Here is a 12563-nt window from a genome sequence, read left to right as displayed (position 1 = left end):
TGCCTGAGAGAAATGAAGCGTGGCATGCGTGGCTCCATTCTCTGTGGAAGACGTTGAGGATTCATTTCTATTCACTTTTATGGTGGGAGGTTTGGCGCTGATTGGTTTCTGTGCTGCCCTGACCCACAGGAATATTAGCAAGATGGCTGCTACCAGAATCTCTCCCCCTCATCTGTCTGTCATGATTAATGAGTTGGGCAGTGCTGTGTAATCTCAGACTCCTTGAACTCTTGAACTCAAACGCAAAATGGAGACCATCTTGAAGCATTTACGCTGCATTGCAGAAGAATGTGCTGCTGAGGACCGAAGAATATTCTTCATAAATTTGGACTCTAGACGGTCAGAGATGCAGTAAATAGAATTCTGCATCTCTCCGCCTAACATCAACATGGCAGCCTTATTGGCTCCTGAAGGTCAAGTGCCCTGCTCTTCCCCCAGAAGGATCTACAGCCTTTGTGAAGGAATTCGGCTCCCCCTTCTCATCTATCCCCCCCCGGCCTGCTGTTGCCTAGCAACGTCAGCCTTTACACACACACGGACAGAAACTGACAGAAACTTGACTCATCTGCACACGACGCATGTCTGCCTCCCTCCATCCCTCTTACCCCCCCATGTCTCTCCACTCCCCTCACCCTGGCTTCCTCCCTGCCACCTCAAAGGCAGCGCGGTTTTTACTGATGCAGCCTTCAACACCCCAAGATGGGCGGCGCGGGCCCCTCCTGCTGTAGTCTTCACCCACTTTGCCTCAATTCTGATGATGGATTGCTTCAAGTTTAGTGCACATAAACAATGTCAAATGTATATGTGTTGTCTTGAATTCTGATGTGTGCCATTATTATGGTAAACTAGTAATAATTGTGGATTAATTGCTATATTTTGTCTGAGGCAGTTGGAGTGTAAATGTAATTTCGTTGTTGCTGCACTTGTAATGACAATTGTGTAATGACAATGACAATAAATCTCATCTCTCATCCCTGTCGTGAGCTGTACATAAAGTTGAACACAAATTAAGGAGACAAGTACGTACTTGTACTGACTGTCACAGAAGGACTGAGCTGAAAAGGATTTGCAGCAGGTTAGGGTCACTGTACAAATAATGAATGTTTACGAGTGCAGTGGTAAGAATATTTCATGAGGTGAAAGATGAAATGCCTCATTGAAGGGAACATTTCATCTAATGAAATATTCTTTACATTACACAAATGGAAAAAACATTCATTATTTGTTTTATATAATGTCAAAAATAGATCATTGTCATTAGATATTTTATTAATTTTTAAACAAGAGAATAGGCATAGTAGAGAAGCTTGGATCTTCGACTGGACTGGGTTGCTTGATGCGAGGACGTTTCGCTTCAAATTACAGCAGCTAAATTTCTAAAACAGAAGAAGAGTGTCTCTCCCTTATTTAGCAGGAGTAGGGGAAAAACTACAGATGATCTTCAGACAGCACAAAATTCCAGTTTACTTTAAACCTGTTAACACCTTGAGACAGAAATTAGTTCACCCTAAGAACAGCATCCCTAGTTACAAAGAGAGCAATGTAGTGTATTCCATCAGATGTCAGGAAAACTGTAACGAACACTACATAGGTGAGACTAAGCAGCCATTACACAAAAGGCTATACCAGCACCGCAGAGAGGGCGCCAGTGCACCTCAGTCTGCAGTTCATCTCCACCTTAAAGACACTAACCACACGTTTGAGGACAAGGAAGTTAAAATCTTAGCCAGAGAGAAGAAATGGTTTGAGAGAGGGGTGAAGGAGGCATTGTATGTGAAATAGTTGAAACCCAGCCTTAACCAGGGAGGGGGTCTGAGACATGCTTTGTCCCCTGCTTACAGTGGGGTACTTAGGTCAAAGCAGTTTCAGTCATTTGTTCATGGTAATGAGTCATTCACGTCATCAGGAGAGGCGTCAGTCCGATCGTTAGGAGGGACAGCTACCCTGTCATTAGGAGGGTGCTAACTAGAGCACAATAGGTCCTAATTAAAGCAATTGTTTAGTCACTAGCCAGTAGCAGTCTGCCTCTCGGTAGGAGGGGTCGGGTTAGGTTTAAAACTCTAGCTTTTGTGGCTTCTGTTTGTTCTTCTCTACAAGGATCAGACAGAAGTCAGACTACCAGAGCAAGAGTTTTAGCTGAGGAAGCTTCTGCAATTTGAAGCGAAACGTCCTCAAGTCAAGCAACCCAGTCCAGTCGAAGATTCAAGCTTCTCTACTATGGAAACCACCTGGACAACTGAGAGCCTTCACAGAAACAAAGAGAATAGGCACTTACATTTTGATGTGCGTTGCTGGTCCTTTGAGGTCAAGAGGTTCCAAATAGTCCAACACAAACTTTAAATAGCAGTCCAGTCCAAAATTGTTCTCAGTGAACTTGCTAAAACAGTCAGATAGTTCAAAAACAATCCTGATGATGTAGTCCATAGCTGATGCCGTGCATTGACCTCTGCTGTCTGTTTTCCTCAGTCCAGTGAAAAATCGCAACAGAAATTTGTCAAGCTCTTCCTCCAACAGAGACATCCCACCAAATACTGCAGATACCTTCAGATGGCTTACGGCATAGTGGATTTGTTTTTATAATTTTTTTTGTTAGAAGAATTACCATTAATAAGCTCATCACCTCCCCAAATGGCTGGTCTAAAGCCATGCTGCCATGCCGTCTGCTATAACAGCGATGTGTGACGTCACATGGGCACAGAGGTTCACAACTCTGCCAGTGTCACTCTTCAGTATAGAAGGAGCAAAGTACGTAGGTGGCAATCAACATTCTGGATCAGTATCAGCTTCCGATACTGACATAATTCGCGGATTGGAATTTCCCGATCCACCCTGTGGGATTTTCCGATACGGGAGAGAAACCACATCTATGAAACTTCTCTTGTGTTGCCTGCTCTTTGCTCTGTTTACTGCCAAATGGGAGGAGAGGAGTGGGAGTGGGAGGTTTCTGCGCTGAAGCTGAGCTGTTTGTTCCACGCACCGCAGCCAAAATGAGTTTAAATCCATCCGGTAATGGCAAATTTCTGTCCTGCTTTTGGGTTCACATGGTCTGTGCCGGCAAGCATGGATTTTCCAAAATATGAGCTGAATTGTTACTGAAAAATCAGCTGCTTCAACGTCCCAAGGCTGTGAAATGCTTTAACAGCAGCTCAGAGCACAGCTCAGGAGGACAGCCGAACAGAGATTCAGTTTCTCTCCGCTGAATGGGAAAACCTCCACCACCAAAATCGTTCATTGTTTACCCAGAGTTACTCCCATGAGCTCTGCTGATGATACATTTAGAAATTTAGTTTATTTTACAGTTGAAAGGCATTGTACTTGCTCAGCAGGAAAATAGAGAAAGAGTGAGAGCGTGCGTGTGTGTGTGTGTGTTCGCCATGTGTAGCTTTCTGTGCCCATGCTATGTTATAGCAGTTCCACAAGCAATCCAGGTTTTTTTTTCTGATTGGTTAAAATTGTGTCAGTGGCGGCATTTATGAAATCATCAATGATGGATGAATTATGCTTAAATGCCGATTTTTGGCGGTGGTTATTTCAGTTGTAAGAGCTCCTTGTCATCATTGATACGCATCAATCGTTAGTTTATAGCACAGTCTGTCTTCCCAGCTGTATTTTATCAGTGGGTTTTCCTTTCCTTTAAAGCTTTCCTTTGTCATGTAGAATCTTATCCTGCAAGCTAAAGCAAATTATTCATGTCCACATATACTGTAATTGTTGCAGATAATATGACCATTGGAAGACTAGCTATGCACTCTACTTGCCATAGCTTTAGCTGGTGATATAAAGACAGCATTGTATGAAATGGAGTCTCTTTTTCAAGACAGATTGTAGTATCATAGTGATACTTAAAAGATGTTGCTCAGATAAATGTGTACCTCTGTAGCTCTGTTGGTAGAGTCTCCGTTGGGAAAAAAAAATAATTTGAAAATTCAGGGGTTTTTTTTCACTGTAGGCAGACACGAGTGACCTTGCTGCCATTGCAAGGGTGTTTTAGTGAATTTCAGAGACTTCAACCTTTGATAAGTTATCATTGTTTGAGACAGCGTATGCTCTAGTGAGGCCTACTCCATAAGAAGTCTAGTGACATTGTGTATGATAACTCTGTTTCGTGTTTCTTAAAAAAATGTTTTCAAACCAGTACATTTTAAGGTTTTCTTGATGCAAAAAAAGATTTAAAACATTATCAAAAGGAAAATAATTTGGAAACATTGCATGGCAAATGTAGAATGTACCACACACTTTACAAAGCAAAGTAAAGGAGATTGTCTCAGAAATGTTAATGCTCATTTACTTGGATTGAATATTAGTGTGTAAACATCTATACTTGTAGTTAAGAAATGTCTTTTGAACTTGCATATGTGGGGCTTGACCTTCCTGGCCCACTGGGCCAGTAGGACAATAATACGGAAAGCATTGCAAACCCACTACATTTCACAAAACAGATAATTACAAATGTTGGAGAGCAATGATTGGATTGAAAATGCAAAGCATCCATAGCATGGAATAAGTCTATTAAGGACAAAGTGACTTATAAATCTGGTTGTGGTTGTATGGTAATTAGACCTTATGTCAGGACGGGCGGGAGCCCATCACCAGGAGCGGCTAGACCTGCAATGCAAACTCCCAGACAAGGCTTTGGTGTTGGAGAAATCATGGTCTTTATTCCAGGTGTGGTTTCGGTACACATGTAATCAGTCAGCATGGCAGAGGTACAAACAGGATCAGGCTGAGACGCAGTCACAAACGAGCAGGGTACAGAGGCACGAGCAAACTCAGACATCCGGGGTGAAGCAAAAGGCATGGTCGAGGTAAACGGAGCAAGGTTCAGAACACGGCAAGACAAAAACAGGACTGTGAAGGGTGCTGGAAAGTGTACTAAGACAATCTGGCGGAGAAGTGAAGGACTGTGGGGTTTAAATACATGTGGACTAATTAGGATGTGAGATAAGGAATAGGTGGCGTTAATGAGGTGCAGGTGAGGAACCATTTAGAAGGGGGTGTGGCTTCTGGCTAAAGAGTATGACAGGGGCAAGAGCGTGAGGAAGGGAGTGAGCAAAGTGGAGTGATGAAATAGACAAAGACACATGAGCAGGTGTGAGAGCAGGAGTGAAATGGAACCACAGAATCAAAGTGAGGAAAAAACAATGGCAGGTACAGGGTGTGAAGTGATCATAAATAACTGGGCGTGAGACGAGGAATGAAGACATGATGGGAGTTTCAGAGTGGAAACAAATGACAAAACAGAACTAAAACGGAAATCAAGGGCAGGATATAATGCAACAACAAATCAGTCATGAACATGAGAACTGAAAGAAAATAAACAAGACAACACTGAACTGGAACTGACTAAGAAAACGGAGCAGAAAAACAAACTAAAAACAAAACAGACTATGATAACAAAACCTGATACTAAAGTATTGCCTATAACAGAACAGCAAAAATAGGCAGATGATAACTAAATGATAAACCATAAAAACACAGACCGATTGAACAAAACCAGAATGGAACTGAAACATGACCAAAGTATAAAAGTAACAAAGAAAGAAAGTAACAAAGCAAAAATAGAACATAGAATAAACACATGATGAAAGTAACAATTAATAAAACGAGGCTGGGGCAGAAGGAGCTGAACCAAATAAAGAGGGAAAAGGTGGGCTCAATGCCCTGATTGGGCCAAAACCATGACACCTTATCTTTGTGAAGTGCCTTGGGGTGACTTATTTTGTGATTTGTCACAATATACAGTGAGGAAAATAGGTATTTGATCCACTGTTGATCCACCTACAAAGAATGGAGAGGTCTGTAATTTTTATGGTAGGTACACTTCAACTGTGAGAGACAGAATCTAAAGAAATAAAATAAAAAAATCAGAACATCACATTCTATGATTTTTTTAATATTTAATTTGCATTTTATTGCATGAAATAGGTATTTGATACAATAGACCTTAATATTTTGTACAGAAACCTTTGTTTGCAGTTACAGAGGTCAGACGTTTCCTGTAGTGCTTGACCAAGTTTGCACACTGTAGCAGGTATTTTGGTCCACTCCTCCATACAGATTTTCTCCAGAGCTTTCAGGTTTCGAGTTTCAGCTCCCTCCAAAGATTTTCTATTGAGTTCAGACCATGAAATGCTTCTTACGGAGCCACTCCTTAGTTGCTTTGACTGTGTGTTTCAGGTCATTGTCATGCTGGAAGACCCAGCCACGACCCATCTTCAATGCTCTTACTGAGGGAAGGAGATTGTTTGTTTGCCAAAATCTTGCAATGCATGACCCCATCCATCCTCCCTTCAATACGGTGCAGTCATTCTGTCCCCTTTGCAGAAAAGGACCCTCAAAAATGATGTTTCCACCCCCATGCTTCACGGACGTTGTTCTTGAGGTTGTTCTCATCCTTCTTCTTCCTTCAAACACGGCGAGTGGAGTTGATTCCAAAAAGCTCTATTTTGGTCTCATCTGATCACATAGCCTTCTGGATCATCCAGATGGTCACTGGTGAACTTCAAAGGGGCCTGGACATGTGCTGGCTTGAGCATGGAGACCTTGCTGCCCTGCAGGATTTTAAACCATGACAGCATCATGTGTTACTAATGTAATCTTTGTGACTGTGGTCCCAGCTCTCTTCAGGTCATTGACCAGGTTCTCCCGTGTAGTTTTGGGGTTTCTCAGAATCATCCTTACCCCACAAGGTGAGATCTTGCATGGAGCACCAGACCGAGGAAGGTTGACAGTCATGTTATTTCTTCCATTTTTTAATAATTGCTCTAGCGGTTCTTGCCTTCTCACCAACCTGCTTGACTATTGTCCTGTAGCCTGCCTCAGCCTTGTGCAGGTCTACAATTTTGTCCCTGATGTCCTTTGACAGCTGTTTGGTCTTGGCCATGGTGGATAGGTTTGAGTGTGATTGATTGTGTGTGAGAACAGGTGTCTTTTATACAGGTAATGAGTTCAAACAGTTGCAATTAATACAGGTAAAAAGTGCAGAATAGAATAGCATCTTAAAGAAGAAATAACAGGACTGTGAGAGCCAGAATTCTTGCTGGTTGGTAGGTGATCAGATACTTTTTTCATGCAATAAAATACAACTTAATTATTTAAAAATCATACAATGTGATTTTCTGGACTTTTTTCTTTAGATTCTGTCTCTCACAGTTGATGTGTACCTATGATAAAATTACAGACCTCTCTCCATTCTGTATGGACTGTTCCACAGGGATTGGCTTGCAGGTGAACCACAGATTATTTGCAAAGTTTACATAAGTGTGATTTTTGTGTCATGGTGAGTTGTTTTGTTTATTTGTTAAAGTGATAACTGGGTTTATGTTGATGCATTTCCAGTAAAATTACAGTCAGTGGAGGGGCAGCGCATACACGTCCTGAATGCAGCTTGTGAAAAACTCACGTGGAGCTGTGGAGTGTAGCTTTTCCACATTGATTTCCTCAAAAACCACATTGATGAATCCACTGTACGCCCATTAAGAATCAGCCTGAGAAAAGTGTTTTGTTTTTTGTTTTTTTTGATTAGGTGGGAAAGCCCCCTCCAAACCCTTTTAAAGATTCACTTTTGTAGCCATTTTACACATTTTTGCATAATAACCAGATTCTAGCACTTTGGGGAAAAAGGTTGAGCTGTTATTATTGATTTACTGTTTGAAATATTTAAGAATGCAGTAATTTTGCATAAACCCCAGGAGCGTCACATGCTACTTACATTATAATATATTGTTTATTAAGTAAAATAACTCATAAAACTGTTAGACTGAGTGTGTATACAACAGAAGAAAAGAATTCAGAACATTTACCAAAACAAGCTCTGAGGTAATGTGCAATATGGAAATGATGTCCATCAATTACAGGTGGCTGGAAGCAAATAAGTTGGGAATTCTGCTGGTCGTGTTAACAAATGTGTTATGTGAAAAATAATGATAGAAAAGTTGATGATGCACAGTCACAAAAATGGTCCAAATTGCACTGTTGTTTACACTGAATGTTTTTCAAATGTTACACAAAGTAAAACCTTTGTCCCCCCAAAATTCCACTAAATCATCACTGTGCACTTGGTGTTTGTGTAGTGGGAGTTGTGAGGGCTAATGCGCCTCTTTCTTAAGCTGATATTTCTGTAGCCATGTCTTTGAGAATACAGGCTTTGCTGGAGTTTATAGCTTGAGATGGGAGTAAATCGTAAGGCTTAAATTGCAACTTGGGAAGCCACTGTGCAAAACTGAGTTATGTGTTGAGAATATGAGCATTAGAATAGATTTTTTTGGAGTCAGAAAAGCTTTAAGGCCTGTTTATCCAGCTTTATTAATGATTTTGTCATTTTAACATGCCCTTCTTTGCTCTTAAGAGCTAGAAGAAGGTTGAGGTGGTCATGGTTCATGTAAAAGTATAGAGTCCTAATGTGCATATTCCCTTAAACAGCTTGGTGCTGAGTGTTGCACTGCTTTGATAATTTTCATTTGAATTGGTCAAGCAAGTATTCCTGCCTTTGTAGTTGCAGGGACACAGTTTTGCATGTGTAATTATGTTGTTCTACTTTTATGTACAGTCTCATAAGAAATATTGAAGTCATGCCACTGAAGAAAATATACAGATTCATTTTTTGGTGAGTGAAAGCCTTTTTTCAAGTTTCCTCCAATAGTAACTGTGGAGGCCGAAGGATTTTCAGGCTTGTATGTGAAAGAAAAGAGTCAAGACATTGACCGTTTGTCAAATAACAGGCTTTTTAATACGAAGTACTTCGGACCCTGTGCCAACCAGGATGTCCTGATTGGAACGGGGTAAAGTGTGGCTTTCTGAGCTCTGCTTTTAACCACATGTCAGGGCAGGGGGGCTGTGGGCATCTGTTTAAACATAAACACAGAGTTAATTAATTATTTACACATAACGACGACAAGTCACGAATGCCAAGAAGTACACATTCTTGGCCGCTGATCACGAATGTGATTATTCGGGACAGAGGTGTCAGGTGTCCTCAGGAACTGCTGCAGCCTGTTATCACAAGTTACGATTACGTGTTGCTGGAGAATTATCAGGAACCATTACGCACGGTCAAGAATAGTGTACTGCGTTCTTGCGCGCTATTGCGCGTAACAGCGCATCGTTAAGTTCTGTCACATTGTGAACAAGGTGAATTGTCTCCACACACACATCCATATTCATCCAACCGAATTCAGATTGCTTCAGTGTTTCAGAAGAACTTTGTGACTGCATGTGTAGTTGGGCTCTGTGCCATGGAGTGGCGCAGAGAGGAGGAGGAGGAGACGGACAGAGCCAGATGTGTGGTTTCATGCAGCTCTCGTCTCGCGCATTTTCCCAAACATCAGGCAGGTGGAACACCTGCAGGAGCGCGCTGAAGAGCACTGAAATTAGACTTTTAGCGGACTTGGTGTCAGCAATCAAAGTGAATGTGGTGCAGCAGGGTTTAATTGTGCGCGCGCTTTTTCCTCCGCCAGACTGGAGGAGGTGCAGAGATGTCTGGCTGCACGTGAGTCTCCTCTCGCTCCTGTGGCTCAGACTCGTTCTCCCGCTAATCGGTTACAACAGCAGGTGGAACACCTGCAGGAGCGTCCTGAGGAGCTTCAGCAGGAACTGTGGAATGGCACTTGGAGCCGAGTTTAATTGTGCGCATGTGACAGAAAACTGATTTGTCGTGGCGCGCAGTGAAATGTGTCGTGTCAAAACTTGACAGTTTCCGTGTCACTTTGTAATAACGCGTGACAGTTTGGGCTCCAAGAACCATCACAGGAACCACTACGAACATTGTCACGTTCTATTAAGGATCACTACTCATCAAGACTGATCAACACGCTCAGTTGCGACCTCCACGATGTGAGACGAAATGAGGGTGGTGTGTGACATTCGTGGAAGATTTTTTGACAGGCAAAAACATGCTCCACGAATATCAAGAATATCACGCACCAACACGCACTATTAAGAAACCTATTCAGATGCGTTAGTCACATTAAGAATGTCAGGAATGTGTCACGAATGACAGAAAAATGACATTCGTAACGCGTCTTCGTTATGTGTAAACGCACCTTTAGGTAACAGAAGGGTGACAGGGCTGTCGCACAGTACATTTAGTTAAAACAGAACATTTACTAAAACATGCAATATTTATCATTTTCACATAAGTAAGACCCTTCGCTTGCTGCCTTGTTTTGCACTCGGGGTCGCCAGAAAATCTGAGGTGGATCTGCATGTTGAATTGCAGCAGGTTTTAGCAGGGGTGGAGTTTGAACCGGGACCTTCCACACAGAAACCAAGTGCACTAACCACTTGGCCACAACCCCTACAGAAATAGATTTAGTTTACATCAGTTTCACATGGGAATGCATCCATCTTTCAGTTTAATTTATTTTCATTTATATAGCGCCAATCACAACAAGCTTGCCTCAAGGCGCTTCACACTAGGGCTGCAACAAACGATTATTTGGATCATCGATGAATCTGATGGGGTTTCGACATGATTAATCGATTAATCGGATTAGCGGGGAATTTTTAAAAAATGTGGCAGGGAAACAATTTTTCTCTCCTTCCATCACTTTATTTAACAACAGAACATTATTTGAAAACTTTAAATACTTGAAAGTCAACAAATCTTCAAATGTCTTATATAGCGCCAAATCACAATAAGCTTGCCTCAAGGCGCTTCACACTAGGGCTGCAACAAACAATTATTTGGATCATCAATGAATCTGATGGGGTTTCAACACGATTAATCGATTAATTGGATTAGCGGGGAATTTTTTAAAAATGTGGCAGGGAAACAATTTTTCTCTCCTTCCATCACTTTATTTAACAACAGAACATTATTTGAAAACTTAAAATACTTGAAAGTCAACAAATCTTCAAATGTCTTATATAGCGCCAAATCACAATAAGCTTGCCTCGAGGCGCTTCACACTAGGGCTGCAACAAACAATTATTTGGATCATCAATGAATCTGATGGGGTTTCAACACGATTAATCGGATTAGCGGGGAATTTTTTAAAAATGTGCCAGGGAAACAGTTTTTTTCTCCTTCCATCACTTTATTTAACAACAGAACATTATTTGAAAACTTAGAATACTTGGAAATCAACAAATCTTCAAATGTCCCTTGGCTGTTGAAATATAAAATAATAAAGAATAAAACAGTTTATAATAAAGAAAATAATTATTTCAAAGTGCTGAGTTGCCATAAAACAACATTGAAACATATAAATGTTATAAAATATATGGTGAAAAAAGAGGTATTTTTGTTGCTGCAAATGAGCAATTAGCATAACCAGTTAACCATAAAACCTAAATCAAAAACTGAAGCTTGACTCATTATATGTGCAACATTCTCTGTATAACTTGTAAACTATGTGGTCATTTCATTTCATATATAAATAAAAATAAATTAAAAAATATTATAATTTTTAATACATTTGACTCTTTTACAACAACAAACGCTGAGCTATTAATTATTATACAAAAAAAAAATGCACAAACATGCTGAAATGCCAGCAGCTTAATGCTAACTTTAACATTGAAAACGCCATAGACATGCTAATGCATTAGCATCATGTTAGCATAAAATACATCTATCAACTGTTTCAGAAGACCATAGCAGGTCAGCTTAACATAAAACGGTAAATATTCCTCACAGACATATGCTCTTTAGGGTTTTAGTGGGGAAAAATTAAGATAAAGCAAAATAAAACAAATCGAAGCAGCAGCTCGAAGCACTCCTTCATTGGTTCAAGATTCAAAGGAAAGCTCGGTTGATTATATGGAAGAAACGAAACATTTGCGGTAAAACAAAGTTATTTAGCAACTAATCGATGACTAAATTAGTTGACAACTATTTTAATAATTGATTTTAATCGATTAATTCGATTAGTTGTTTCAGCTCTACTTCACACAAGTAAGGTCTAACTTTACCAACCAAACGAACATACGAGGTCTGTCAATAAAGCAACGGTCCTTTTATTTTTTCAAAAACTATATGGATTTCATTCATATGTTTTTACGTCAGACATGCTTGAACCCTCGTGCGCATGCGTGAGTTTTTCCATGCCTGTCGGTGACGTCATTCGCCTGTGAGCACTCCTTGTGGGAGGAGTCGTCCAGCCCCTCGTCGGAATTCCTTTGTCTGAGAAGTTGCTGAGAGACTGGCGCGTTGTTTGATCAAAATTTTTTCTAAACCTGTGAGACATCGAAGTGGACACGGTTCGAAAAATTAAGCTGGTTTTCAGTGAAAATTTTAACAGCTGATGAGAGATTTTGAGGTGATACTGTCGCTTTAAGGACTTCCCACGGTGCGAGACGTCGCTCAGCGCTCTCAGCCGCCGTCGTCAGCCTGTTCAAGCTGAAAACCTCCACATTTCAGGCTCTATTGATCCAGGACGTCGTGAGAGAACAGAGAAGTTTCAGAAGAAGTCGGTTTCAGCATTTTATCCGGATATTCCACTGTTAAAGGAGATTTTTTTAATGAAAGACGTGCGGACGGGTCCGCGCGTCGGGACGCAGCCGACGCGGTGCGGCGGCACAGGAAAAACACCTCCGTGTTGATAACCATTTGTAAAATCCAG

The 12563-nt window shown here is 41.0% G+C and overlaps 1 protein-coding gene across 1 annotated transcript in view; it reads left to right on the top strand.

Moving 5' to 3' along the window:
• oxct1a (3-oxoacid CoA transferase 1a) overlaps window positions 1–12563 on the top strand; it is a 239173-nt gene that overhangs the window by 15142 nt on the left and 211468 nt on the right. The window lies entirely within an intron of this gene.

This window comes from Thalassophryne amazonica, chromosome 5, assembly GCF_902500255.1.
Source record: "Thalassophryne amazonica chromosome 5, fThaAma1.1, whole genome shotgun sequence".
In the NCBI taxonomy this organism is placed as follows: domain Eukaryota; kingdom Metazoa; phylum Chordata; class Actinopteri; order Batrachoidiformes; family Batrachoididae; genus Thalassophryne; species Thalassophryne amazonica.
This window is presented reverse-complemented; position numbering and strand designations above follow the sequence as displayed.